The sequence below is a fragment of the Fundulus heteroclitus genome, chromosome 11 (assembly GCF_011125445.2).
Source record: "Fundulus heteroclitus isolate FHET01 chromosome 11, MU-UCD_Fhet_4.1, whole genome shotgun sequence".
NCBI lineage: Eukaryota > Metazoa > Chordata > Actinopteri > Cyprinodontiformes > Fundulidae > Fundulus > Fundulus heteroclitus.
The window spans coordinates 18,661,074-18,668,290 of NC_046371.1; positions in this window are offsets into that span (position 1 = coordinate 18,661,074).

A 7,217-nucleotide genomic window follows, 5' to 3' on the forward strand; every position below is an offset into this window, starting at 1 on the left:
CCTGCAGGAAAACCCATCTAATCCTCTTGAGTATTTGCATCTCTTTGCACCAACTCTCTGCAACCATGTGAATTAAGGTTTTTGGGGTATTATTAAATCACAAGGAGAGTGCATTGTAAGGACAGCAGTTTCAGGCTAAGTCAGTGTGAGTGGTTAAAAAAAAAATAGAGCAAAGTTTTATCTGATGTACTTTTCCAGCAGTAGCTTGTTCAGTCTAAGTGACAGCATGCTGTGAGAGTGTGACCTCGCTGTGTGGAGATGTCATTTAGAACTCCAGAAATACTCCGACAGAGATGGAGCACTTACGGTGCCCGCTGACAGATAATGAATCCTCTGGTCATCATCTGACTCTCACTGAAAAACAACAATTATCTTAACAGGTTGGTATGTACTAAGTCCCTTTGCAGCTTCCCGAAGTTAACATTAATCTCCAGTGATTGCTTTTCCATCACCACAGAGGAAGCATCGTCCTATTGGTGAGTGCAACATTAGCTCGGCAAAACAGCCAAGGACAAAAGGAAGAGTCCTGCTGTCAGGTAAGTTTGCGAAAAGCTTTTTGGTTTGTCTTGAGTGTTTGTTGTTCTGTTTTGTCTTTTTGTTGGAGGGGGGGGGGGGGGGGGCGTCTTTGCAATAGGTACAGTTACAGTCATATGTTACAACAACGTGTTACATCTGACTGGAAGTTACATTACGGTTTTGGAGTGGGTCAGACCTGAATCTGATGCGAGAACTTTTACGATTAAGATGATGGCAAGGAGCCCATCAAAGCAGATGAATCCTTAAAAATAAACATGCAAATGGTTGGCAATTAAAAGCAGGGTTTGACTGCTGTAATCCCAAAAGGGTTTTCCATTAATCATTACCGCCTTACCATATTTCCTCTCTGTGCACTGCATGGAGGTCCTTAACACATCATAAACATCAAATCTACAACTTCACTGAAACTTTGCTCTAAATACATTTTATTAAGATGTATTAGGACTGGATGAGTAATGGGTTTCTCCTAAATGATGGTGTTTACGCAACTGCTGGAAGGACTGCCACTATATCCCTTGAGCTTTTTCGAATTTAATTTCATTACAACCACAAACTTTGATTGTATTTTATTGCAGTTTTGTGTGACTGACCAACCCAACATAGTGCATTATGATGGAGTGGAAAGAAAAAGATGCAGGTTTTCTAAATGCTTAAAATGTTTGTACATTGTAAAAAGTGAAGCATGGATTTGTATTCAGCCTCCTCTAATATTGTAAAATAAAATCCAGTGCAAGCAATTGCTTTGATACATAACTTTATGAATAAAGGGTTAGTAGAAACCACCTGTATGTCATTTCAAAGCCGTTTAAATGCTGCTGTGCAATGAACCTCTCAGAGGTTTGTTAGAGAACATTAATGAGCAAACAGTGTCGTAAAAACCATGTGTCAATACAGCTAGGTTGGTGATAAAATTGTGAAGTAATTTAAAGTAGGATAAGATTATAGAACTTACCAAAGTTCTATAGGGGGATAAAACTTTTTAACAATGATTCAATGATTTTGCCTGACATCGATTGGTCAAAAAATTGTGACAGGGTTCCACAGCTTCTATCTCACCTGTCTTGCAGCTTGGTCCAGAGCTGCACATTTTCAGCTTCCCGCAGGCTGTGCTTCTCGTATTACTGATGAAAAGAGCTTGCAGAAATGGACTCATTTGCTGACTGGTGCAAGAGCAATTGCCTAGACCTCAACACATCCAAAACTAACGAAGTGGTTATAGATTTCAGAAGAGAAAAACACACCACCGCACTTCACATCAACCATGAGGCAACGGAACAAGTCCATTCATGCACATATCTTGGTACAATAATCCATCATAATCTCACATTCCAATTTAAAAATGAGCACACCTTCTCTTAGTGCTAGCAACGTCTCTGTTTCCTCAGAAAACTTTGGAAACTTCAAGTTGGCCAGTCAGTTTTGTCTGCTTTCTACAGACCTTCAGTCAATCATGACATTTAACATTACAGCTTGGTTTGGGTCACTCAGCACCATCCCCTGTAACTCGCTCAATAACATGATCAAGCTCAGCAGTAAAATCATTGGTCAAGAACAGGAACCCCTCACCAACACCTACAACAGAAGACTTAAATCAAAAGGAGTGCAGATAGCCGCTGACAGCACTCACACACTCCGCAGTCAGTACAGCCCCCTCCCCTCAGGTCACCATCATTCAGGACAAAGAGAACAATGACCAGCTTTGTACCTACCTCAATTAGACTCATGATTCTTTTTAGATATTTGAATGATATTTATTGTATAAGTATAGTCTTAAGATGTATGTGCAGTGGTGACTAATGTTTGTGTGTAAGTCACTGATGTTTCTTATGGTGTCTTTCTTCTCTGCACTGTATGTTGACGGCGCTTTATACTTACAGTTCCTAACGGATAAATAAAGTTACTTGAACTTGAACTTGGAACCAGACTTATTAAAACAAATAACCCAGCTGCCTCTCTCACCTTTACTGCCATGTTTTAAATCTCTCTCTCCTCCAGTGCTCTACTACTGCTTTACCACTAGAGAGCAGTAGAAAATAATAATAAAACACCACATTGACGCTTCTTCTGGTAATTTAAATGTGAAGGAAGGCCACAATTACCTCAGTAAGTAACCCCATTCAAACATTGAGGGAAGAATATGATTTACCTAATGTTATTCCATTATCAATGTAAATTGTGTAGTACCAATGTTATCAAAACGATGCTGAGATCTTGTGTTAAATGCCTCTATTTCCACACATAAATGGATTCTTATATAAAGTAGTATCTAAATAGGGGCTTTGTTTTTATCAGCTGCCTTTTTCTCTTACTTTGATCATATGACAATATAGGTGAGAAAATACTAAAAAAAACACTATCAATCAATAAAGGAGAAGATCTGACATTAAGGACCACAACCTGTCTCAGCCTGCAGGGCTGAGTGCTTCGTCTGATTGATGCAGGCTCGTTCCTCAGTAGGCTGATCACCTTTGTGAAACCCATTAAACTGAGAATAACCTCCAAAATGAGCACAACAGACAAAACAAAGGAGCAAAGAAAGGTTTTGCACATGTTCTTATAGACTAATCATTAATACCTGTACAGTTTACGATCTCTAGACTGAATGTCATGATGGAAAACAGCACACTTTGAAGACACATGAGGGATGTATCATGGGAAAAAGCTGTAATTAGATTCTCCCTTTGCTCTCATTTTTTTTCAGGTCAGTGAACAGTTTTTGTGGCAAAGTTCTCACAGTTCAAACAGGTACTTACCCAATCCTCCGGTGATTGGTAATGATGTCTTTGTTGCTCTGAATGAAAGGCAAAGATCTACAGGCTGATCGTTATCTGCGACCATTTCGGAATGTGTGAGACACAGGAACAAACTGGCGGTTTCCCCAGACGGTAAACAGTACCCAGAAAGGCGCTTTGTGTAAACTTACATGGTCATTGTTTTGATGATTACAGAGCACTGACGGCACTAAAACCTCGGTTCAGACGAAAGAGTTCTCTTACACACAGGCGTGTGGTAAATCGTTGCATTTCCCCAACTGTAACATGGGAACAAAGAAAGACCAGATGTGAAGCTTTGTGTGAAGTGTGTATGTATGTGAAAACTGCCATTGGAAGGGAGGGTAATACCTGTGACTCCCATTACATTTTCAGTTGACCCAGAGAAAAAGTAATGTCAGCTTGCTGGGAAATACAACCGCTGGTTGTGTATGTCAAGCTATTGCTTTCATGTGCTTTCTTCCAGAAGAGACGGAGTCTATATGGGAACGGAGATGGAGAGGTTTGAGTGGAGAGTGGCAAGAGGCCTGATCCTTTTTTTTTCTTTGGTGTTGAGTGCTGAAAGAATAAGTGTTGCAGCTGCTCCATGAAGTGACAGAGATACTTCACAAGAGTAGAAATTATTAAAAACATGGGACAAAAGTTTAAAACTAAAGGAAAAGATTCTTGAATATAAGCTTTATTTTGAAGCAAATCTGCTGTAAGATCCATCGTAAAATATGTGACCGTGAAGCTTTAAAATGAAGTGTCATGGTTTTAGGATTTAAAATGCCAAAATAGAGGCAGGGGGTAGGCGAGATCCTGAGAAGTGTGGCTATTTAGTACCATACCATACCATCTTTATTTATAAAGAGCTTAAAACAGCTGAAACAAAGTGCTGTACATTGCAACAAGCTAAAACACATCCATTAAAAACATAAAATAAACAGATAATGCATGAAAATGCTTAAAAGAAACAATACAACCAATTTAAAGTGAAAACTAAGTCTCACTAGTGGTAAAACCCAAAGAACAATATTAGATTTTAAGACGAGTTTTAAAAGTGGGCGGTGGAGGAGCCTCTTAAATGTGCAGGGGCAGGTTATTCCCCAATTGAGGACCAACAATAGAAAAATGATTTAAAATGGGTAAAAGACTTCCACACAGAAACATGGAGCGACTAGGAGCAGGATACTGTACTGTAGAAGATTTCCACAAATACTAACTGAAAGCTTAAACGCTTAGTAGGATTGGTGGGGCGAAGAACCTGTGGTTCAAAGTAACAGAATGTGGAACAGCTGTGATCTGGAGAATGAATTGGGGGGGGGGGGGTCATTAACACAGGGATATGCAAAAGCAACAGGGAGCTTTGGGAAATAACTGAACACAACATGGCTTAAGATTAAGGCTAATACATTTTCTGTAGGCGCAGAGAAAGTTGTTTCTGCCATGGTGGCTAAAACAAAATGACACAAATCTGTTCTTGCAGCCCTGCCTCAGGAGTCCTTGTTGCTTGTTCTTGACTCATCATCTGTCTGATAAATATTGTATAATTGGTAAGAAATTCAAAATGGCCGTGACTATAACACTGGTGTGTTCTGCAGGGACCAATGGGGACTTCCTTGAAGTTCTGCACTAGCATGTATTTGGCAGTTACAGTTGTTTCTGCAGGAAAAGCCCATTAAAGCTGCAGAACCTGTAGAAGCAAGTAAAATACTGGGAGAATCTAGTCTCGTCAGATGGAGGCCAACCATTCCTGAAAAAGAAATGGCACGGCTCTTCACCTGCAAAATGCCAACGCTGGAGTTAAGTGGTGAGAACATCACAGTGTGGGGTAGGTACTGGCAGGACTCATAGGACTGGAGGAGTATAAATGAGGAAATATATCAGGACATTCATGATAGGATCCTCAAGATGACTTTACAGCAGCACAGTGCTCCCAAAACCATGGCCGAGAAACTTTTTAGAGCCAATCATCTGCTTTGAATCCAAACAAGTACCTATGTAAGCAACGGATGATCAGAAACCACCAGAACATTCAAAACTGGAGAACAGTTTGTGTGGAAGAATGGGTCGAAATCACCCCTGAGCAATACATGCAATGCAAAAATATTTACCAGTCATTACCGAAATAAAAGGCTTTTTGACAAACTATTTAAGAAATTTCGGTTGATTTCTTCTCAGCATACATTTGCTGTATTTGCATTTAATTTGACATAACTTCATTTCTGGATTTATTTGTTTTGATTTCTTCCTGTGTAAAATATTTTCATTATGTCACGTCAAAGGTATATTTACTTATTCATACGCTTGATTACTATATCCCTGCTGTACAGTATGTGGTTAAAGACCATTAGATCTTTTCTTTCTCTTATATATAATGTCTAAAATGTAATATTACTTGCCAGTATAACACACTATGTAACCTAAATCTCCCCTTACATCATCACTCTGTGTATCATTCCTACACTGTTTTTATGTATTCATTTTCAAGCTCATTTTCATTTGTGTGTCTTTTCAAATTCTTCATACTGTTGCTCAAAAGTACTCGACAGGTTGCTTCATATTTAATATTCTCTCTGCTACGTATTTTATAAAACATGCCTCTCCCTTTAACTCATTAACCCTCTTTCTTTCTGTGAAGGTTGTTTTTAGAAATATACATTTTCTGGTATAGGTTTATTTTTTTGCAGAGTATATTATTTGAAAATTTCAGAATTTGAGTAGAACTCTACATTTCATCATGTTTTACCTCTGGATATCTTACTTCATGAGAGATCCTTATTGCTTGCTTGTGATGTGCAAAAGCTGTAATGTGCCTTTGCATGCGCTGCTGCGAATAATGCCGATAATTCAAGTATAATAAACCACTGATATACTCCGTGCTATTTTTACTTTTACATGTTTAACTTGAGACTTTCAATTGATTTCATAGCCTAAATTGGATGAGCGTAGTAGGCAAGGCAAGTTTATTTATAAACTTCTTTCAGTAACAAGACTATGCTGTACATGAAAAAGGAAATAAGACTGCAGAGGAAACAAAAACCATTACAGAGACAGAGGGGAAAACATTACAGAGGAAAGTACATTAACGTGGAATGGTAGCAGCAGGTTAAGATATGAGACAATTTGGACTGCAAACTTCAACATTAAGGCAATTCTAAACAATTGGGTTTCAGCCTTGATTTAAAGGAATTCAGGAATTCTAGCACTTTTACAGTGTTCTCAGAGTTTGTCCCAGATAAGTGGAGGATAAGAAGCAAATGCTGCTTCTCCATGTTTGGTTCTGGTTCTGGGTATGCAGAGCAGACTTGAGCCAGAAATCCTGAGTGGCCTGGAGGGTTGATACACTGACAACAAGTCTGTGATGTATTTTGGTGCTCCTCTGCATAAAATTCACAGAGCCCCAATAACAGCTCATCCTGAAAGGAGCTAAAAAAGTAGGTGAAAATGGGGAGGTGCAATTTCATTATGTGAGAATTATTTTGTGCAAAAATGTTATTGTAAGGGTCTGTAAACATTTTTCACGTCACAAATTGCCAACTTAAAGATACTGTAAACACATGTGAGCCATTATGATTTGGACTTAGTCGTCCCGTTTGTAGATTTAGCTGCATTGTTAGAGTCGTCCTCCTTCAAGGTGAACCTCTGTCCTAGTTTTAAGCCTTTGAAAGGATTTATTCCACGCTCGGTGCTGTTTTAGCTTCATCCAACTCCCAATCAACTTAGACCAGCAACGTAGACCATGTGAAAAGCAATTTCACATCATGATGCTGCCAAAAGCCTGTTTCACTGAGCACCAAATTCCAGATGTGCTGTGTCCCCTACATTGCTTGCGGCAAACTGGAAAAGGCCCTTTTAACGCTACTCTTTCAGCAATGGCTTTCTTTTTAACACTCGGATTTAGGGAGCGTAAAACCAAGGGGTATA